General features: G+C 42.7%; 2 protein-coding genes across 44 annotated transcripts in view; one reads left to right on the top strand and one right to left on the bottom strand.

The window, feature by feature from the left end:
- The window catches only part of TLR3 (toll like receptor 3), a 112937-nt gene extending 92673 nt beyond the window's left edge, over window positions 1-20264 (bottom strand). The window contains exons 1-3 of one of the 2 annotated variants that reach the window (XM_083458126.1): window positions 20166-20264; window positions 16317-16389; window positions 12789-12857 (exon numbers count right to left, since the gene is read on the bottom strand). The gene's annotated coding sequence lies outside the window, so the exon portion shown is untranslated. The remainder of the gene's footprint in view (window positions 1-12788; window positions 12858-16316; window positions 16390-20165) is intronic. The other variant, XM_083458125.1, reaches the window with a different exon arrangement.
- A 69-nt stretch (window positions 20265-20333) lies between these two features.
- SORBS2 (sorbin and SH3 domain containing 2) overlaps window positions 20334-23519 on the top strand; it is a 181727-nt gene continuing 178541 nt past the window's right edge. For 40 of the 42 annotated variants that reach the window (XM_083457836.1, XM_083457869.1, XM_083457838.1 and 37 more), the window contains exon 1: window positions 20967-21070. The gene's annotated coding sequence lies outside the window, so the exon portion shown is untranslated. Of the gene's footprint in view, window positions 20578-20966; window positions 21071-23519 lie in introns of those variants that run through there. The other 2 variants (XM_083457880.1, XM_083457831.1) reach the window with 1 other exon arrangement.

The following is a 23519-nucleotide window of genomic DNA, read 5'->3' as shown; positions in this document are numbered from 1 at the left end:
TGAATCATTATTTCATTTATAGACCTTTCCTACCACTGGTACACAAGTATACAGGAAGCCTTTTCAGTTACAGTACGCAGTATGGCAGGGATGGAGAATCTTAGGCCAGGGAATAAATGTGTCTCCTGCACCACACGCCGGGCCTCTCTATCGGGCCCTAAGAACTCTCTCTAGGTCAAATCCCTCATTGGGCCTTGTTTGCATCCAAAATATTTTTGCCTGGCTGGAGTGTGTCCTGGAAATCTGACCATGTATTTTACTTGTCTCTATGCAGGCTAGGCAGGGTTGGTGTGTGTATAGCAAGGAGCTTAGTGTACAATGGTAAAATTTACATCTGTTGCTTTGCCTCTGGCACTGCCCACCATGTGACATCCAGAAGGATGCCTCAGGCTGAAATATTTTCCACATTCCTGCGGTATGTCACAGAGGTAACCAAGAAAGAGCCTCAGATGTATACTCATGTATCTTTTGTGGTGTACTCGACACAACCAGCACTTAACTGGCAAGATATGCTTGGCGCAGTGTAACCCCGACCATAGGAAATCTTAGAAAGTGTTATATCTCCAGCGGAATGAAAAGCTAAATACTCATATGCCAATGCTCATATAACCAATGTGGGGCAGGGGGCACCGTAGCACAGCTAGGTCTACCATTAGGCAGCATGAACCAACTTGTCCCTAGTGGCAGACCTTAGGTTGCCATTAGCGGGCATTATTGTTTGTTTGTTTGTTTGTTTGTTTGTTTGTTTAATATTTTATCACCCTGGGAGTGCCACTGGAATTTTCTTCTTCAGGTACCCAAATGTCTTGGGCTATTTCTGCAATTGAATGCAGTGTTCTTATTTATGATAGATAGATAGATAGATAGATAGATAGATAGATAGATCCCACTTTTCACCACTGAGTTCTCAAAGCAGCTTGCAACAAGAAAAATATCCAAAATAACAAAAATTAAAATATAAATTAAACTTCAGACGTTTAAAATCTCGGAAATTTTAGAAAGAGCAATGGGAAAATGTTAACACATCAGAGAAGCATTCATTTTCCAAGGCCCTCCTGAAATGAAACTATTTTAACAAGGCATCTGAAGCTCTGCAAGGATGGTGCCTATTTGACAGGAGGAAGTTCCACAGAGTTGTGCCCACAACACTGAAGGCATGACTTCATGTTGGCATGAGTCATGCTTTTAAGTCCATGGGGGACCACTAATGGTGCTTCCCAGTCAATCTCAGCAATTGACTTGGGACATACAGAGTAAGGTGGTTCTTAAGGTATTCTAGACCTAAGTTATTCAGGGCTTTGTGCATTGGTCTAATAACCTTGAACCTAGTGCAGTAGTATTGGGACGCGGGTGGCGCTGTGGGTTAAAGCCTCAGTGCCTAGGGCTTGCCGATCAAAAGGTCGGCGGTTCGAATCCCCGCGGCGGGGTGCGCTCCCGCTGTTCGGTCCCAGCGCCTGCCAACCTAGCAGTTCGAAAGCACCCCTGGGTGCAAGTAGATAAATAGGGACCGCTTAGTAGCGGGAAGGTAAACGGCGTTTCCATGTGTGGCTCTGGCTCGCCAGAGCAGCGATGTCACACTGGCCACGTGACCCGGAAGTGTCTTCGGACAGCGCTGGCCCTTGGCCTCTTTGAGTGAGATGGGCGCACAACCCTAGAGTCTGTCAAGACTGGCCCGTACGGGCAGGGGTACCTTTACCTTTTTTAGTGCAGTAGTAAATGGGAAACCAGTGCAGGGCTTTCCCCCCCTCTTAACACATGTCATATCTCATGTTGGTGGTCTGTTCTCATTACCAGTCTAGCCACAGCATTCTGCACCAGCTGCAACTCCCAGCCCTTAAAAGCAGCATGCAGCCTTTATGTGTCCAATGGATCTATCCAATACAGCACTTTGAGAGGTTTCTAAATGAATCAATTTTAGTTTGCTTTCTTTTTCTGAAAGAAACTGTAATGTATCCGTGTGGTTTTTAAAAATCCGAAGTCCTCAAATATCAGGCAAATAACAAAGATGCTACACTTACATTAGATGCTGATGAAGGATGGAAAATAAATTACTTTCTGACACCTACAGAAACATACTTCTTAGAAATGCCTGAGACTGCCCACACATTGTATCTGATGCACCTACAGCTGCTTGTTATGTAACTAACTGTCCCCTTTCTTTGGATGTGATAATCTATCAGTTTAAACTTTCAGATCAGAACATAGAATCCTTACCTCCCCCACACAGCTTTGAAAAGACGGAAATTCAGTTATTATCAAACATTTTGAAAATTAGCTCTCTGGATTGTGAGTCATGCTGTTCATCTCTTATTACCGTTTGGTGATGTGACTATTCCAGTTTCCTTCATATATGCCTTCACATTTACTACAAAGGTTCACAACTCCCCTCCTCCCCAGCCCCAAATACCCCCACTTTCTTCTGTAATTGAATTTAGATTAAAAGCGATGCTCCGTCTCGGTTGCTTTTGTGGGTAAATGTATTACAGTAGGAAGGCTGAAGGCCAAATACAAATGGCTGTAACTTTGATTGTTAAGAGAGGAAAACATCTTACTGCAGACTTCAGAATACCAATTTAGGCCATGGAACCCACATACTTGGAAGCAAGTTTCATTGAACTCAGTGGGATTTTAACCAGAGCAGCCATGTCCATCCAGAACATTCACTTCTACCTCTGCTTACAGAGGTTGTTACTATGGAAGATGGTTTGGATTCCTCAAAAGCTCAGGTAAAACCCTACTGAAGTAAACCAAAGGACCTTTTGCAGATGCTCTAACTACTGAGTTGTAGTTCTCATGCTTAATAGCTCTTGGTAGACAAATTAATGGAAGCTACCTGTAAGTTGGTGGCCATCATTGCAACAACATCCTGTGGCCATCAGCAGCAGACAGCATGGTGGTGGTGCACTGTGCATTTGACCTCCCTCTGGCTGTATCACTGCTGCTCACTGGGATGGACAGAGGAGGTGGTAGAGGAAAGATCAGTGCAGTGCAAACATGCCAGCAGGAGCAGCAGATTGGCTCTTCCAGGGCTTTTGCACCATGCTGACTTCCCCTTGTCCCCTCTCTATCCCTATATTCAGCAGCAATGCGGCCGGAGGGAGATCAGGTGCATGGTGCAATTCTATCACATGGTCCACTGCTGGGAGCAAAGAGTTCTACAGGTTAATTATGAGTTTTGTAAAGTACAACCCCTTCTGTCCTGTAACTTTGTTCTTTAATTTCCTCACTATTTTTAATATATATATATATATTTAAACTCTTAACATTTTGAAATGCTCATTTAGGAGTGCTGATACCCCTATGAGCACTTGGCATGCCTTGCTTCACCACTTCCAAAATTGAATCAGGCCATGTTATCAACAACGTTTGGGGGCCACTGCAAGCTTGTTCATCTTTTATGTGCCTTTACCTTGGATGCATCCAATATGTAACATGGTTCAACTGGCATGTGCATGAAAAAACTACAATGCCTATGCCACTTGGCTTACATGTATTTGGGCTTGTTGACAGAATAGTTACAAGATGGCACAGAGCAGGAGGAATGTGGGAGTATTTTGGAGGAAGAAGATTAATAGCTAAATATTTTTGCTAGAAATTGCTTCGGGGTTTATGCTTATGCTACCAGCCCTGCATTTGTGAAGAATCTGTTGAAATACTTGTTGCAGTTTCAAAATAGGTAAGAGTTGGTGCAGGGTGGGAACCTAGTGTTGCATTGCATGCTTATACCCCATTTCGTCTTCTCCACCAAAAGCAGAAACACACACTGTTATTTGCTTGAGTTGCAAAAGTTTTCATGTGCTAAATGGTGCTTAATATGGGACCTGAGATTGAAAAGAGAAAAAGGTCTGCAGTGCACCCCCCCACCCTTCTTTGTATTCTCCTCTTTCTTGTTCTACAAGTCCTGCAATTTGGGTAGTTTGATTTTCTCAAGTGTTTGATCAATATGATCTTTGAGTGGATTCTTTGAGATTCAAGGTTAAGCAGGAAAAGGAACCGTAATCTAATTCAATTCAGATTAATACCAAATCATAGTGATCTCACAGACCCATGTACTCCCCAACTTCATCCCTCCTGACCTGTAGCACGTTTCTTCCTCCATTTCTGGTTTTTACTAACCATACTTTATCATGCTATTTAAACTTGGAAACTTTGGTTAGAACCTTGCCTTGAAACTATGGCTTGAAGTGTGTTTGTGGAGTCACCACTTACAGCTTGGAAAGCTAGTTAAAACCATTGGCTAACTTGTAGGCTAGCACAGTAGCTGCCATACTTGCAGGGGAGGAGTGGCCTTCTCACAAGATCTCAATGTCTCATGGGACATTGCATCTCATGGGACCTTTGAAGGGGGCTGGCCACCATCCTGCCTAGCCTTCTTCCCCCCTCCTTGTATGGAGTGGCAAATCCAGTGGCCAAAGCAAGGCTGAGCAACATAGTAATACCAGTAAGCCAGGCCTGTTGTCATCAAGGCTGTGTATACCCTGTACTTTTAAAGCACATTCATAGCACATTCTCCACCCTCTCAAATAATTATGGGCACTATGGTTTGGTAAAGGTTCCTTGGAATTGTAACTCTGTGAGGGGTAAACTACAGAGCCTAGAATTCTTTGAGGGAAATAATGTGTTTGAATGTGCCTTATAGTGTGCAGAAACAGCATAAAATTGAGGTTCTTAGGCTGCTTCCTAATTATCTGTTTCTTGAACATTCATTCTAATTTGTTTACTCAGAGTTTAAGGGGGGGGGTTTGATGACGCCAGCTAACTATTGAGGAATCATTCTGTGTTGTTTGCAGGAAGGTTATATGAGAATCAAGCCATTCTCCTCCCACACTTTTCCAGTGTGCTTTCCTTATTCAGGAAATTTGGAGAGGATGCAGATTTATGGTGCAAGAATACCAAAACATCTTCCATCATGCAATCTGAATTTGATGGATGTGACGGAATCCCAACTAAAATAGAGACAGCCTTATAAATATCAAGCTATTCCACACGAGTTACTTGCCCTATTAGTGGTTCGGAGAACATTTGCATTTGCATCATAGTGAAATAGTCAAAAACCTTGCTTGACACTCACAAGGGAGTGGATAAAAAAGACCTTTTGCAAACTTGATTTCTGGTGGGGAAAGGACATACATATACTACTGCTGTTTTATAGCAAATTGATTCCAGGATGGGAGTGAGGATCAAGCTGCTTTCAGATCTTTGCACAGATTAATAAAAAAGATAGTGATCTACTTCCCATTAGGCTGTTTACAATTTTATTTTTTTGTCAAAGCTGTTTCCAAGAAATACAGCTTTGTGAAATGGAGATACTAAGCAGCTCTTCAAAACCCAGGATATAAAATCACCCTGAATGTTCTATAGTGAAAAGAAATCAGCAATATTGATGAAATGCTGTCAGACTGAAACTGTTGCTTAAATAGTCCATTCGATGGTGTAGTATACATAGACCACATATTTGCCTGCATGCTGTAAGAACAGATTTTTAAGATATTCGTTTTCATTATAGATTTCTTCACTATATGTGCCTTATATAAAGAATGTAAGAGGAGCTGCCTCCAGGTGTGTTCTCACACATAATGCAACACACTGGCAAGGGGAAGAAGACAAGTTGTCCTGGAGACAGCTTCCCATAGTGCCTTGCTGAAAAAATATTCCACTCTTTTTTCTTCTTCTTTCAAATATTCCCCATCAATTTATTATCAAAAGGGAGAGAAATACTCATGAAAAGCATGCACTGACCTTTCTTTAGCAGCAGCCGATGGATTTTGTTGGGTATCCTTTCTTTCATTCTATAAGTCATCTCTCCAAGTAATCTGCATTCTGCAGCCTCCCAGGTGCCCACCCAGCTTCAGGGCTGGTGCTAAACTTCAGGGAGGACATAGTCATGTCCTAACCAATGGCCTCGCCATAATCCCCCCCCCCCTTCTGCCATCCCTGCTTTTGTTTTAAAATATTATTTGCTGCTGTGATAACCGCCTTGAGTCTCGTCAGGTGGAGGAAAGGTGGGGTATAGATATATAGTAGTAGTAGTCGCACCTACACTGGAGGCTTCTCTGCCACCTCCCTTGGCACCTGGGCCTTGAGCAAAGGCATCTTCAGAGACAAGGAGGCCAGAAGAATGCCTGTGCTGCTATTGCAGTTTGTCACAGCAGCTAGAAAGACATATATAGACCTCCAAGTTTAAAGTCTTTCTAGCTGCCGTGGCACAGCCAATGCCTCTTCACCTTTCTCAGAATGCCAGGGGATACGAAGGACCCTCATGGTCCTTTCTCAAAGCCCAGACAAGGCAGGGCAGTAGAGGGAGGCAGCCAGCTAGCATAGCTGAGAGCTGGGCCCAGTAGAGAGTGAATGGACAGCAGATCAAGCTGGTAAGCGACCCTTCAGAGTGCTGAGCCCATCAGCCAGTGCTCAAGATGTATAAAAAAGAAAAAGAAAAAGTGAAATGATTTTATATTTAGTGGGGTCTTTTTTAAAGGGGGGGAGGAAGGAAGGAATTCCCTTAAACAACACCACCTTAAACAACGGCCTCAGTCCAGTATACCAGAAGGAGCGTCTCCACCCCCATCGTTCTACCCGGACGCTGAGGTCCAGTGCCGAGGGCCTTCTGGCAGTTCCCTCATTGTGAGAAGCAAAGCTACAGGGAACCAGGCAGAGGGCCTTCTCGGTAGTGGCGCCCGCCCTGTGGAACGCCCTCCCACCAGATGTCAAAGAGATAAACAACTACCTGACATTCAGAAGACATCTTAAGGCAGCCCTATTCAGGGAAGTTTTTAACATGTGATATTTTACTGTATTTTTGGTTTCTATGGAAGCCGCCCAGAGTGGCTGGGGAGGCCCAGCCAGATGGGCGGGGTATAAATAATAAATTATTATTATTATTATTATTATTATTATTAATCAGTGAGCACTCTCAGGTGCTCAGTAACCAGCCTTGCTATTTAGTTAAATCCTAGGGGAACATGCCTCCTGTAGAGTAGATGTTGTTTCCATATAATGTGATCCCACATCTGACCAGGCTTGGTAGAATGCTTATTACACCAAAAAGACACTTCTGCCCTCTATTGCTTCTTGTAATGCGAAAATAAATAAATAAATAAATAAATAAATAAATTTTTATTTATATCCCGCCCTCCCCAGCCGAAGCCAGGCTCAGGGCGGCCAACAACAATAAAAAAACCAAACTTGCACTCCAGATTTACGCATCCTTCCAGTGAAGATCCACAAATGTCTGCTTTGTATGTGGAACTATATGATAGAAGAGGAACCGTGGCCCCCTGTGTCACTGAGGGTGGTATTCTATGCTTGTCCACTCATACATATGCCCCATTTAGACTGATGGGACTTACTTTAAGCTTTGTGTACATAGACAAGTTGTTTTCGATATGTGCCTCTGTGTAGAGAACCTGGTTTCCTCCTCCTCATATTTCATTAAGCCCTAACTGCAACACTTAACCACTCACTTGATAACATCTGCGTTGGGAGCCCTCAATTCCTCCCAGGTTGAGCCATGAGAGTGGTCAATTAAGCATTGTCTGGAAATAGATGGGGTGGGAAGAGTCGAACATGCACCAGTTTTCAGCTGTCACTGGTGAATTCAGGCCTCTGTCTCTCATTTTAACCAGACTCATATATGACGATGAAAATTGCACCTCTCATCTTATAAGGCAAAGCACAATTTTCAAGTAATCTTGTTGAGTGGTTTAGGAGATACAATGTCTCATGTTCTGTAGTTAAGGTTTTGCAGATTTGTTTAAGGGCAGGCAAAAATCTCCAAGAGGCCACAGCAGAACAAGAACATAACTTATTACAAAACACTTCTTCATAATACCCCCTCCATCCCCCAAACAGCTAGTGTTCATAGAGATGGGGCAGATTTAGCCGTTGAAGAGCCAAGAAAGATCATAAAGCACTAGGGTGGCTGATTTTCTCTTCTGTATATTTGAAATTAGGTTCTCATTGGTTTGTACTCTATATAGCAGAACAGAACAGAACCCATGCTGTTAATGTCAGTTTGTATTAATTAAAGCCAGAATTGTCTGGCTTTAATTTGCAATAGGTCCAGGTGTTTCTCTAAAGTTAGCTCTGTCTCTGTTTCTCAAACTCTGGTGTCTTCAAAATGCCATCATTGAACTGTGGGACAGGGAAACAGACAGACAGGCATACAAAGAGCCTCTCTAGCAATGCTACTCCATCCATTCTGTAGCTGTGGTCAGATGGACCTTATACCTGTGTGATTTGCAGTGCTGCTTCAAAAATCACAAAGTGCCACAAAAGCACAAGGTACCAAAAAAGAAAAAAGAGCAAGGTCAGTGGTTCTATAAATATTTTGATTAAGACATTTTTGGAATGATTGTGAATTGTTGCACTTCAGGGACCTAAAAGAACACCGACCTCTTTGTGAAAAGAATGTTACCGATAAGCTGATCTGCTCCTTATCAAGTTGGCTGTTAGAGCCGTGTTGTCAACCAGACATTTTAACATTACTCAAGCATGATGTCCAATAGTATTTATACCTTACCAAGAACGACTGAAGTTAAGCACTGCCACTTCTCAAAACTGACCATTATGTTCTAATGCCCACAAACAAAGTTTCCATGTTTTAAAATGTCTGAACCATGAAATAAGGTTTGATGTCAGGGTTAGACTTGAAAGCTCTCATAATCATGTTATTTTTTTACTTTAAGATACGTAATGAATATGTTTTATATACCTTTTAAATATTTCTCTCTCCATTCCTCCTCCTCCGCTTACATTCATTTTGGGCAAGCTAATGATTAATAGTGAGATCCATCCAAGTTGATACTATTTTCACAGTGCTTTTGAACTTTGGTATGAAGCGTTGGTTAATATTTTCCAAAAATGTTACCTTGGAAGTCTGAATAAAACTTGTTCTCACTGCTAGGGAAAACTGTGGTGGGCCAATCTTTTAAGTTGTAAATAATTAAAGTGCCCTCAAATTCACTCACAAATGGCTGAAAGAGAGTGGTGGACGTAACCCAGAAAGACACCTGCTATTTCATTAGGAAATCCAGGTTCACAAGCCAATGAAAGTGTGGAGACAGTGAAATACACTCCATAATGTGTTAATGCACTCTTTTCTCTGGTTCTCCTGGCTCATGAGTTCAAAGAAAATAGGAAAAAGTAAGCATGATGTTTAATAACAAACAAACAAATTTATTATTTGTAGCCCACCCATCTGGCTGGGTTTCCCCGCCAGTATGGGCGATTCCCAACAGAACACTAAAAACAAAATAAAACATCAAACATTAAAAGCTTCCATAAACAGGGCTGCCTTCAGATGTCTTCTAAAAGTCAGATAGCTGTTTATATGCTTGATATCTGGTGGGAGGGCGTTCCACAGGGCGGACACCACTACCAAGTAGGCCCTCTGCCTGGTTCCCTGTAACCTTACTTCTCACAGTGAGGGAACCACCAGAAGGCCCTCGGAGCTGGACCTCTGTGTCTGGGCTGAACAATGGGGGTGGAGACGCTCCTTCAGCTTTGCTCTCTGTTGATTCTCCACATCTCCCTCTGAATTTACATGAGTGAAATAGGAAGATGGGCAAGAATACAACTATGAACATAGTGTTACAGGGTTTTTTTGCCAGGAGGAAATAACCCACTAAACTCCTGACTGCTAGATCCTCTGCAGAATTCCTTTATTTAGTAAAACATCAGTGGCGTTTACCTCTGGGCGTCCAATATTTATCCTGAATGCTGAACAGTGTGGCATTAAAGAAATCTGGTGTGAATAAAACATATAAAGGTGTGTGTGTGTCTTCAGAAGTGAAGAACACTTTCCTTATTCTTTGTGGATCTGTCTTTTTACATCATGGTCCCAAGGTTACAACCTTTCCGCCACAACAAAAGCCTGCCAATATCCATCCTACCAAGGCCTTTAAGAAACTTGGATGGATTTGCTAAGATGCTGGGCTTTCTCCTTTGCGGTATTTAATTGCTTAAATTATTTTACGCATGATTGTATTGATTAAATTGCTCTTAGCTGTGCGGGTATTATTGAGCAAAACACCACAACCAAACTGGTATATAAATATTTGAGAAAGAATAGCATGCTTAATAAATTGTTGCACAGACTTCAGTTGACACATGGGCACAATCCTCTGGGAAGCTATGTTGTGAAAGCCCTGGCACTGAAATGCTTAGGAACCACTCAAGAGGACTGTCTATTACTGAAGCAAGCTATGTAGGCCTAACCCTGTCAGCTTGAATGAAGGTCCCCTTGGAGGCCATATTTAAGCCACTGTGAAATCACTGGAGGGAAATCCAGGGTACCTCTTAAATAATAAGCTCTTACCATTCATTTAACTGGAACTTCCACAGCAAAGCTTCCCGGAGAGCTTTACCCATGATGCTTCTTCACAGGACTTTTAAAAAGTATAATGTCTGTGAGCTAGAAATAACGTATTACATACAATAGTTCTCACTTTCACAGAGGGCATTGGGGAAACTTAAGAGTGGGTCAGCTTTCCTGAGCGACCCACATCTTCTTGGGCATATTATATATGCAGGACTCTAGGAATTAACAAAGCTATCAGATATTTCTATGCCTGGCACTGACTTTCATTGCTGAAACAACCTATGAAATTCTGTAGCAATGCACAGCTGTGGCACTGCAGCAAATGAACTGAATATGCTATATAGTGGTACCTCAGTCTACAAACAGTCCTGTTAACAAACTATTCGGTGAACAAACTCCACAAAACCGGAAGTAGGTATTCTGGTTAGTGAACTTTGCCCTGGAAGCCGAACGGAAGCCGAACGGTAGAAGGGCACTTGTGGCGGGAGGCCTCAGTAGGGAAAGTGCGCCTCAGTTTAAAAACACTTAGGTTTAAGAATGGACTTCTGGAACGAATGAAGTTTGTAAACCGAGGTACCACTGTATTTGAAATGCAAACACGGACAGAATCTTAAATAGGTGAAGACAGCTCATCTACCTGTTTTAACTCTAATCTGGACAATGGGATCCAGTTTGTGTGTGTGTGTGTGTTTTAAGAAAAAAAATGTTTATGCCTCTCTTTCCCCTTTTTAAAATCTCTCTACCGCGCACAAATCCTTAAATCAGTGACATACTGGCTTGACAGACTTTCCTTATGCCAAAGGAACCTTGGGATTTGTGCACCGTACATACTAATACACTTGCATGGAGCAGATTAAGAGATCTCTTGCAGCTTTATTAGCATTTGTACTAAACTATTATCTTTGTGGGGAAACAATGACAGTTTAATTAGCATAGATAGAACTGGCACATATAGTAAGGCACTGGATTTTAATGCGAACTACCTTTCCAAAACATGCCAAATTTGCACTTCTCCAAATTTTGAAATACAGTTCTCCCTACCCCCACCCCTGCTGCCCAAGTAATGTGTACCAAAATAACCGTGTACAGTAGGGGAACATATGCTTAAAAAATGCTTGTGTTGGTGAAAATAACATTAAAACGCATTATATTGAGGGGAAATACATTTGCAAAGTTGTGTATATTAGGCAAAATTGCATACAGAAATATGTTAACTTAAAACGCACGTGAATTTTCATGAGGGCTTTTTTAATTAAAAAAAAAATCAGACCAATGGAAAAGTGTGGAGAACCGATCTCTGTGAAATACGAAAAACTGAAATAAACAAAAAATGACAGATTTGCCCACCCCTGTTTGTAGCATAGATGTACTTTGCCCCTCTTCTTCCTTCTCCCCTTCAATGCCTTCCCCCTTTTTCATTTTTAAAGGGAAATGTTGTAGTGCCATTGTTGCAATCCAGTTTAAGAGCTCATCCAAACTTACCTTTTTGCCCCAAGCTTTCTAGGCACAGGTCTGTATTTTAAAGCTATATACATGCTCCCCACCCCAGCAGTTTCCCCATAAAAGCTTGCTCTTTAACAATGAATTGGAACAAATGGCAATTTGGGGTTTCTGCAAATTTCTGTTAGCTCCAATTCAGCAGTAAATAGTGGGTTTTCATGGGGAAAGTGCTGGGGAAAAGGAAAAAAAAACCTGCATAGAGCTTTAAACTGCAGACCTGTGCTTAGAAACACAGCACAGAAGGAAGTCTGGCTGAGCCCTAATTCAGACCGCTTTAGACTCACCCACTGAAAACCAATGGCCTATGGTTATATTATACAGAGGCTCATGACCCACTGGTTAGGCTGGCAATACAATCACCTTATATGGCCAAACTATTTCTCCTCAGATAACTAAATGCGCCAGGAACTCTATTACCAGTTGACACACAGAGAACAGGGCTTCCTCTGTAAAACCGCACACATGCAAAGGAGGCATACTGGAGAAAGGTGCCATTATATGAAGGGGAGTAAATTTCCCTCTTGTGCATATTACCATAGTTTTCATGTAGAGATGTGTTTATTTTAGGTACTCCCATATCAAAGCAGTGGTTCGCATCAAAACTTACCACCTCAGAGAGATGGCTAGTTTCCTTTGAAATTACACATCACCTCAAGGGGCTTCAATATGTAAACAAAACCACGAGCCATATTTAGAATAGGAGAAACAAGCTATAAGGATGTGTAGTTCACTGTCACTTTTGATTCCTTTCTCTGACTTGTATGTAACTAATGACTTGTCATTTCTGTCACACTCAAAATTCTAGTAAAATGTGGAGGGGGCAGAGATTCTTATCCAGTTAGTAACCATAGTTTATCCTACCAGTACATGCACAATCAACACCAAATTCTTAATTCACAATTTTCACCTTTTGCTATCAAATTACATAAGAACTTGATCACAGCATCAGAAAAAAAGCTCATAAAAATACCTTCTAGAACAGAGGTTCCCAACTGTGGTCCATGAGCTTCATGCTGGTAGCCAATGAAGTAAGCCTGGGCTTTAAGCAATATATTGTTTCAGTCATGTTTAGCAAACAATCAGAATTTCCCTTGCCTCTTTCATCATCTTTTACCCAGCCCTAGCTGCAGTAGCCACAGAAGGCAGGTAGCTGGCATCCACATCAGGATTTATGTCTATTCCCGCAATTTCTCTCATTTGGAGTTGGTTGTTTGTGAGCCAAGGGCCCTGATTTGAAAGCGGCTGATCTCTAGGCTCTTTTTGCCTCTGCAGGTCAGAACAGACACAGTACAGAGTATCTACTAGATTAGGTCCTAGCCTCATACCCTGATGTTCCAAGGAGGACCAAGGTTCCTGACACTATGTGTAAACAAGATTTTCCTTCAGTGGGGAATCAGGACTCACCAACAGCTCTTTCCCAGCTCCTCTCTGAACATTCTGTTTTATGTTGAATGCTTTTCCCTAGCCCAACTGAATTTGTCCCAACCATTCATGCATATAAATCCACAGATTAAAAAATAAAAAAATGCCCAAGGTGAGTTCACTTGCCATGATAACAAGTCTATCCCTTCGTATTTGTTCATGGGTCTCTTTGAAAAGCTATCCTAGAAATCTTAAAATGGAACACTAACCTAGTACTCAACTCTCATTGGCGAGGTATGCATGGAATATAATAAAACATGAGACACTTGGTTAGGATTATTGACTTCACTGCAGCGATGACAAGACAGATCAGCTCCCCTAGTAAATTCCTTGTTTGTAAACAAGATTCACAACCAGTGAAGGATCCCTTTCCTCTAAAATCATTTTGACATGTTAGCTTTTGCAATCTACTTTTTAAAAAATTAAAATGTGGGTTTATCTTAAGTAGTTTGAGGTATTATGCATGATGGGCATTATAAAAAAAAGACTAATTTTCTACAATGCCAATCTACAGCCATCATTTTACACCTTGTATTTTACTAATTGCAACTCTATGTTGTGTATGTCATTACGTGTTCAAAACTAAATATTGATCAGCCATTAGCCCTCTTAAATTGAGAATAACAGCATAAATCCAAGATTCAAATTCAAAATCTAGAAGCTCCATTAACAATACATTTCCTGATTTTTGTAAAATTGCATTAGAAAGAATGGCCAGGAAGTAGAATTGCAGAGAATAGTTCAACAATGGTCATGTGATAGTTTCACCAGGCTCCATAAAACTACTGTCTGTCCTGAACAGCACTGCCTGCCACCCAGGCTAGCAGTGAGGCTGCTGTGTACTTGCCTTTTCAGTACAGTTCTCCAAAACAGCAGCCATTTTGTATGTGTCAGGTAAAGCATCATTAAGTTGTCTTAAATGACTACGATTTATTCTTTTAGAATCAGGCAGGACCTTAATATAGCAGAGGAAAGTCTTATGCCAGGCTTCCTCAAACTTGGCCCTCCAGATGTTTTGAGACTACAGTTCCCATCATCCCTGCCCACTGGTCCTGCTAGCTAGGGATCATGGGAGTTGTAGGCCAAAAACATCTGGAGGGCCGAGTCTGAGGAAGCCTGACTTATGCCTCGAGTTACTTACTTAATTCGTTCCGGAGGTCCGTACTTATCCTGAAACTGTTCTTAACCTGAAGACCACTTTAGCTAATGGGGCCTCCTGCTGCCGCCGTGCTGCCAGAGCATGATTTCTGTTCTCATCCTGAAGCAAAGTTCTTAACCTGAAGCACTATTTCTGGGTTAGCGGAGTCTGTAACCTGAAGCGTATGTAACCCGAGGTACCACTGTAATTCAGGCTCAGCTTTAGCCTCTGCTTTTGTGTGAGTGAGGTTAAGGACCACAACCCTTAGAATTTAATTGATATCAGTGCTGTCCTCCCAATTGTCAACATCTTCATGGATGCATGAGTGAGAAGTCATCCACAGTACATTATTCTTGGCTCTGCTTATCTTCAAGACCTCCTCTTACAGTACTTCCCCCTACTTGCATTCTTAAAATGTTTGTGAAGATTCAGTCTGGTCTTTGCAGCAGGTGAACAGACACACAAGACTGAGACATGCCATCTCAAGTTGTTTGTGGCTGTTTGCACATTACCACATACATCTTTCTCTAGTTTCAGGTTAAGCAGCAGAGCCTTTTATCAGGGAAATGGCATGGAAACATGAGAGGAACTTAATTTTTAAAGCCATTGATTGATACTTGCTTGACAACCGTAAACCACTGTTACAAAGACATTGAAAACACAATCTTTTTGAAATTGCTACAAAAACCTAGAATAGAATGTACATTCATGAGTTGCCCATTTGGAATTCAGATAAATAAATGAAAGTACAGTATGAGGAACCACCATAAACTAAGCTCAGAATGCATTATCCGAACCACCATTTTTTGCATGGACCTAGTTTTTAGTTTGGATTAGGATGGCAAAAATTCTGTAACTCAGTGAATGTTGTTCAGGCATGGTCAAACACTAAGGGGCTGAGCCAGTTGCCTGCTGCATCCTCCCCACCCTTTTCTGCCAGTGGGAGGTCCCCCTCCCCTTTGGCAGCCCTCCCATGGACAGATTAGCTGTGCTTGCCGCATAGCACACATCAGGAACCAACTGGATCGGCCTTTAACTTTCTTCCCAGTTTGGATATTCAATTACCCTCAAGAATAATTATAGCAATCCTATATCTAGAAGGGTAATTTTATTTCCTGTAATTGCTACTTCACTAGGATTTGCTCTTCTGGCATTTGTTGTGTAGCGATGCCAGTTGCATGCAAGGGCAGATAGTCATATCAAAAAGCAATGTGATTTGCAGTGCTTCCATATATATATATATATATATATATATATATATATATATATATATTAGAGGCTGTTCTAATTTTTCTATTAATTTCACATGTCCCAATTTCCCCAGGGTAGGAGAATAATAGCACAAGAATGTGTTTTGAAAAATGCACCCGCCTGTAACCCTTCTGTGGGTCTTGAAAGGTACTGCCAATTTTACTGAAGTAGAATTTGGACGCTTCTTGCATGGGGCAAATAGCAACTGGAAGCAATAACATGCAATCATGCACGATGTGAGGATAAAAGCATCTGTCTGGACTGGAGACAAGCTGTGTGGAATGTCTGCCACTCTTGTCCTCAAAGTGAGGAGTGATAGACATGATTGTCATTATGAGTAAAGCTCCAAGCAGAGAGACCGACAGCATTAGTTCATGGAACAAGCTAACATCCATGCCTCTCTGTTTAAATGTAGACTAGCAACTATAGCAAATGGTGATTTTAAACATAGCTGACTATAACTGAAGCCTGGCTTGTGAACACATGCCAGATCTTGAGACTCTGCGACTTGTGGGGTGAACATGCAGCAATAATGTTTGGGTTACCCAGGCCAAACCAATATAATATGGTCTCCGGGTGGGAATGTCACTGCCAATTCCTGTGGCTATTCAGGGCTAATATGGAGAAGAAAAGAGGTTGAAGAAATCACATGGTTCCTTAGAAATTTCCTCAAGCTTTCTTATCTACCATTTTTTAGTTATGCAGAAACAGAAGTCTATGGTGGTTGCCATCCTCTTTACTTCATTTAATACATTCACTCCTGCAAGAAAATACATGTCCATTATGGGTTTTAGCTTCCACAGAGTGGAAATAGTGCAAATAGAAGGTAATGAAATTATTTTGTCTTGCTTAGCCCTGACTAACTTTGAGAAGGGGTTTGTATGTGTACATGTGTGAAATGCTGTGTACCAAATCAGGCCCAGAACATATTCAGACATAAGGTTTACTAGGCAGCTTTTTTGTGTGTGGTTTTCTTTCCCTGTCTCTCTACAGCATGGTCTCCTTTTTATGACACTGTGGGTTTCTGAATAGGCCATCATGAGCAGAACCTACAGTTCTGTGTACTGTAGCTCACAGCCCAAATTGATAAGATTGGCAAAGTGTGAAAAATTATAGTTACTGTGCATGGTAAATGCAGAGGTGATTCCAAAAAATGGTGGAGGAAATAAGGCAGAAGTTAGAGTAATGCCCTGCCCTGCATATTTTGCAAACTACTCAGGATTTTGATAGAATAATGGCTAACAAGCACCTCCAATGATGCAGAATCACAGCCTCCCTAAATAGGAAGACATCTGTATTGCTGCAATGTGTTTTATGTGGGGCTGCCTCTGAAGATGGTTCAGAAACTTCAGCTGGTGCAAAAGATGATAATGCCTTGTCTTGCCTCAGTAATGGGACTGGATGGGAGCCAATAAACTGAAGCTCAAGTTAGTGGGTGGTTCCCTAGATTGGGTGGATGGGAGGTTGCCTGGTCTTGATGGAGTTACACTCCCACTGAGGGAGTAAGCACACAGCTTCTGGATCCATTGCTATTCACTGAGGCTCAGGTGGCCTCAGTGGCATGGAGTGCCTTCCATCAGCTTCAGCTAGTGGCCCAACTGTGTCCCTTTCTGGACAGGGATAGCCTAACTACAAGATATTGAGTGTATGGTGGCTCCATAACTCTGTACAGTTCTGTTTAAGGTTAGTACAAACCATTGAGAGGCGAACAGGGATTTGCAGTACCATCTCTCTATTTGCTGTACACTTTACAGTCGAGGAGTTCCTAAACTAATTGCAGCGAAGTGGTATTTGTAAGTGATGCAAAGTAATTACATGTCAGTAATAAATTGTGGAAATTGCTATGTGCGCATCTGCCAACAGCTTTTGAGTCAGCAGCAAAATCAGCAGATTGGTACTAAAAAAGAGACCATACTGGTCAGTGCCCATGGGCCATGGTTCAGGAAAGAGAATTTGAGTCATAGTAGCTGGCAGTGTTCTCTGTCTGGAGCTCCTGAGGCTCTTAAAATCAGCTAGCCTCCCCGCCCCCTCCCAAAATACTTGATTATTTGCTGCTAATAATAATTATCCCACATTAGAAAATCAAGCAATTGGAATAAGGCCCAAGAAAAGCAAAACACCAAGACTTGCATCCTAAGATATTACTACCTGCCACCCCAGTCTCTGAGCAGCAAGAGACTCCGAGGGTTCCTGCACTTTCCCAGGGTTCAGTTTCCTAGGAATGAGGGTCAATGGGAGACCATGGTGTTCTTAGGATATATGGTTTTAACTACACAGATACAAGCTGAGCACAGGGTGAGGAAGCTAACACCCCAACAGATCTTGCTTCCCTATTAGGTTCCAGCCGAGCCCCAAGTCCAGAACAGAACAGACAAGCTCATAACAACAACATGCATAGGAATCCAATGCATATTTACTCAGCCCTATTGTGTTCAGTGAGACTTGCTCCCAAGTAACTGTACATATATCATTGACCTTAAGGAAGTTCATGGATGGAAAGGGTCCCTTCCCCAACAGATACCATGTGAAAATCTTTCTGGAGGGTTGGGAGACCTTCTGGACACTGTGGGGTGCCGCATGTTAACTTCCATGAACTTCTTCACTCCTTCAAGCCTGATTTGGGGGTTTCCTCAGGAGTTCCTAAGCCTAGCTCCTCATTGTTCAGGAAGGCCCTCGACCCTCCAGAGGGGCTTTTCAGAGAAGCACAGGGATACAGGGGAGGCCAGTCCACCTATGAGGCCAGATGGGGCAACTGTCTCAGGTGAGCAACACATCCCAATGTTGAACTCCCCCCCTGCCACACCTTGTTCCTGATAAAGATCTTCCCGCATCTCTTCTTCCCTGTGTGGCATTTTGTGGTCCGCCTCGGGTGCCAAAATGTGTTGGGCTGGCCCTGGCTTGTTGGCTGGTTATTGTAATTCTGCAAGGGGTAAACTGCAGCACCCACAATTATTTGAGGCAAAGAATGTGCTTTATAGGTGTTGTGTGTACACAGCCTTAGTCATAGGAGCCAACTCCTAGGGGCTGAGGTCCCTTCAAACACCCCCCCCATAAAATATGTGAGGGGGCGCCCCCCCCAGGTTGATGGGTATTACCATTCACATGCTGTGTGTGTGCTGCCCCATGTGATCCATTATGCAGGGTGGGGTCCCCCCAATATTTTATTCAAGTTGACAACCCTGGCCTTAACACAGGGGTATGGGAAGCTACCTCTTGGAACCCTTGTCATTTGGGCTACTTTGGTTGCAGTCCTGCATGCTTATTTGAGAATGCATCTCAGTGGACCGTCCAAGTAACCATACATTGGTCTGGACTGCTTGTATTGAGCAGAATCTACAAATGCTTGACATAGCTATAAAAATATGTCTACTCAGCACCTCTTTCTTTGCTGCCTATGGCAGCCACTTCTTAATAAAAATGCATTTTTATCAATATATGAGCACTGGCACCTCCGTTTTACCAAAACAAAAACAAAAAAAAGAGAGAAGGAAAGCACTGTGTGTCTACTATTTTTAAAACAAAAATGTTGTGGTGTAGCATTGGTGCAACCATACAAAGTTCAGACTGCTACAAGTCAACAGGAACATCTAATTGGGATATAAAGTATATACAACTGCAGAATAAGGCACTATATGGCAGGATGTAAGCTCTGAGAAGAGATGCGCAACAGCCACTAGGCATGTCAATAAGTTTTATGCAAACTCACATAATATCCTTCAGTATCCCCACAGATCTCTCAGCTGTGCAGAGCTCACCAAATATGTGATAAATACTTATGTGAGATAACGCAGAAATTCTAAAGGTGGAGCCATTTCCATCTCTGCATCTCTGTCCCAAGATAAAAAGCTTCATTTGTTGAATGCACTGGAGACCAGCCACTAAAGGCCTTGCTGGAAAAACAATGGTGGAACTCCAAAATAACAGTGCTTGTAACATTCTGTCTACATTCCACATTGAAGGCAACAAATGTTAAGATCTCTTGATTTACACTTTTAGGATGAATACTGGATACTATTGATTCCCTCCCCCTTGCCCTACCATCCCACATTTATGGAAGACCATTCAAAGAGCGGTCACAGCGAAGTTGCTCTGAAAAAAGTATTATTGTTGATAATAGTTAGATAGGCATTTCAATAAACAAGGGGATTCCAACAGACATAAAGAGGGAGCTTCAGAATAAGCAGACAATCGCCTTATAAACATTTTACAAGCCTCTGCCCAATTTTCTACACTTGCCACTTCATACAATAATGAAAGAGAAAGAGGGAGGAGAGGAGGGAGGAAGAAGAGAAAGAGAAAGGGACGAGGAAGAAGACAAAAAGAGAAAGAAAGAAAGCTAGTTTCAGACAGTGTGTTAACACTGGCATTTATTATTTTATGCTGCCCATAGGATAGGGCTCTAACATTGCCCAACTCCACCTAGGTTTGGAGCAAACGACCCAAAATCTCCGTCGCGTCTAATTAATGGGAGATTGGCAATATCTGTGTGAACACCCACCCCCTTTCCCGGTACTTATAAGACAAACAGCAATTAACCTCCTGTGTTTGGGGCGGGGGGGGGGGGATGAGATCCGCACATGATCAACCATGCTTGGTGGATAAGTCTGTTGGTTGTTGCCATGGCTACAGAAAGCTAGTGGAACCCAATGAGCTGTCTGCAGCAGTGCTGAAAGGACCAGCCATTTTGCGGGCGGGGGGGGGGGAAGGGGAGTAAAGAGAGTGTTAGCATATTATGCTGGGCTTTAGCGTGGAGTACACAAAGCGCGCGGGGGGGGGGGCGCGTAATTTATTGCGAGGAAACTGAAGAAACGAGCCCATTATGGGTCTAATTAATAGAGCCGGGAATGCCTCCCAGCTGCCATTTTGACAAGCTGCCTATCGCCGCTGCTCTCCTCCCCCCCCCCCACCACCCCCAGCTGAGAAAAGGTGGAATGCAGCGTGATAAAGGGTACATATCTCAGTCTCGCGCGCGGGCAGGGGCTGCTTTTTGTGTGTGTGCGTGCGCGCGCGTGTGCGCGTCTTGTTGGGGTGGGGGCTGGGTGGGAAGCGAGGCTCCTCTGCAGTTATCTCCACAGCTCGCCGGCTGGGCTCTCAGAGCGCGAGCTGGTGACCCAAAAGAAGGGTGTTGCCCTCTCCTCACAACATTGATCCTGCACGCTGCCTGCCTCCTGCTGCTGCTGCTGCCGCCGTCGCTTCATGCAAAACACACCCCTGGCTGAGAGCAAGCAAGCAAGCAGGTGTGCAGCTCAAGACGAGCTCTGTCTTGTGGTGTGTGTGTGTAAGTGTAAAAAAAAAAAAAAAAGCCCTCTCAGGTTTGTATGCACTTCCTATTAACAGATTGCTGTCTTGGGAGCATCTGGCCGTGGATTTAGTCGGGGAAGGAGGTTGCTGCTGCTGCTGCTGCTGCTGCTCGCGCGCGCCTGAGCTGCTCGGCGAGAAAGGTAAGCTTTTGTTCGCCTGCTTCCAGTTCGTAGCCCTGAAGACCCTAGTGGTATATGTCTGTATGTATATATTTCGCTTGCATTAAGTTGTTTTAAAAAAGAGGAAAAAAGCCGTCCATGTTGACTCTACATTCAATTGCCCTGGCGATTATTTATTTTGATGTGTAACGTGGAGAGAGCCTTTCTTTCAGTAAAACAGATAATCGAACTGTCAGGCTTGGGCTACTACTGCAAGCGAGCAGTTGCTGTTGGGATCTGTGTTAACTCCCCCCTCTCACTTCGTTTCCACATTCAGAGATGATGATGTGCATTGGGGGGGGGGGGTCTTCTTTTGTACCACCACTGTCCCAACTCTAGGAAATCATCAGTATGCCCCAGGACTTGGGGAGAGTTTTTAAAAGTATAACCATCTGAAGCCCTTGAAACCCCTCCATATTGCGGTGCTGACATTCTGCCCGGCGTGAATGTTGCTATATAACTAGATTGGAAGAGCACCGGCCACCCCTTGCCCTCTCCACCACGGCTCTTGCATTGCATTGCATTGTTGTAGTATGTAGGTCATAAGGGAAAAGAGGCGTTTGCACTCGTCTTGTGGGCTGCACGCCCCGTTGCTGTGTTTGATTAGTTTCTGATGGCTGTGCTGTTAAGAGGCGAGTAAGGTAGGAGAGAAACAGTTCACACCTCCTTTTCAAAGAGCTCCCACAGACCCACACTCAGGCACACACGGAGCACAACACACCCATTGTGCGCCTGAGTTGGGGGCTGGCTTGATAGAAAGGAAGCCAGTTCTCCACATGGACCACAAATGCAGCTATACTGAGGTGGAGAGCGAAACTCCTTTGAAACACAACCTCGGTGGCAAGCTGCATGTTAAGAGCAATATCAGGGACAAAGGAAATGAAAGATACACACATGGAATGTCTATAGACCTTACTGAAGCAGAATGGTTCTGGCATATGTCTAGGTGCTAAACGTATAGGCTTTTGGTTTCTTGAAATAACTCGTAAAACTGATCAATAAAACCGCAATCTGTTGACATAGCGTAAGGCAGATAATGTTTAAATTATGGTAAAGGAGAGAATTGTACTCACTCCAGGTTGCTAGTAATAGGTGGCTGTTGTTTTGCCAGAATGCCATCATTTTTGGCTGCTTAGAATGTTGTTGAAAACCTGGAGTGCCTTTCATGTTTTTATAAAATTCCATGCTTTCTCAAAGCACTACTGGATAATCTTTAGAATATACTTAACATAATAGAATCGCTGCTAGATTAAACATTGCAGACAGCTGCGCCGAACTCAATAGGTAAATTAGTAACAAAGGTAGTATTATGTGCTGGTGAAGCAATAAAGATGTCAAAGTCCAATACATTTTCAGATGTCTTTTCCGTGTATATATATATATGAGCATTTATTAAATGCGATTGGGAAATGCTGTACTCAGGTGTGCACAGAATTACACATTCACATTTAGAGTCGCTTGTCTACCAAGTCCTTTGCAAAGCATCTTCTTTGTTTTGTGTTGTTTTTTAGTTTCATCTCCAAGCACTTAAGTTACTTGAACTGGCCTGTTTTATATTTCTTGTCTTTTGTTACACTTCAAGATCATTCAGATATAGGACCTGACTGCCCCCCCATCCCTTTCGCTATGATGTGTCATTCATTCATAGTATCACACAGATTCAATTTAACAGGTATTTATTGATTCTGCTCTGTGTCAAGTCCATTGTTAAACACTGAGTGCAGCTTCACACAATGCTTTTTTTTTTAAAGGATGGCATTTTTAACAGGGACTAATGTAAGTATTGTGTGCAGATCATAATGAATGAAGTTTGTGCACACAAGTTGCTCTTTGTACACGTGCTGGGGTGTGTTGACATTTAATTTTGTCATAGAATTCCCTTTTCCTTGCAACTTCATAATGTATGGAGTGCCTTGTGTTAAAGAGTTTTCCCACAGGATTCCAGAAATGGTATTTGAATGGAGCTGTGCTCATTGAAACATACCTTCAATTTAAACATGGATTTCTTCTTGCTTTTAATAGCACGTTGACCTCGGTCATAAGTAATACACTGGAGCCTTAAGAGCTGTCTGCACATTCAGAAAAATCTAGTCACATAATCCTGGAGGACCCTAACAACTCCAGAGACAAATGTGGTTTAATGAGGGAAAGATATGCCAGGAGAGATGGGGGAGAGACTCCCCTCTGCTAAATTCTCAAACATGTACAGAGGGCTTCAAGAAGAGTAATGTTATTTCTTCACTTCACACTGGATTTGCAGGCACTTGGAAGTAATGGAGAATATCCTTCTTGCTCATTTTTTTTTGAGTGCCTTCAAAAGCATGGCACAAAAGGAACCAAGTAGTTAATTACATAATGGGGAGAGCAGAACTGTGCCCAGAGGCTGCACCCACTCTGTGTTGCTTCATCTTATGAATTGGAAAGGGAGATG

This window comes from Podarcis tiliguerta (assembly GCF_965153285.1).
Source record: "Podarcis tiliguerta genome assembly, chromosome: 9".
Taxonomy (NCBI): domain Eukaryota; kingdom Metazoa; phylum Chordata; class Lepidosauria; order Squamata; family Lacertidae; genus Podarcis; species Podarcis tiliguerta.
The sequence above is the reverse complement of the archived record's forward strand: the minus strand, read 5'-3'. Positions and strand labels throughout refer to the sequence as shown.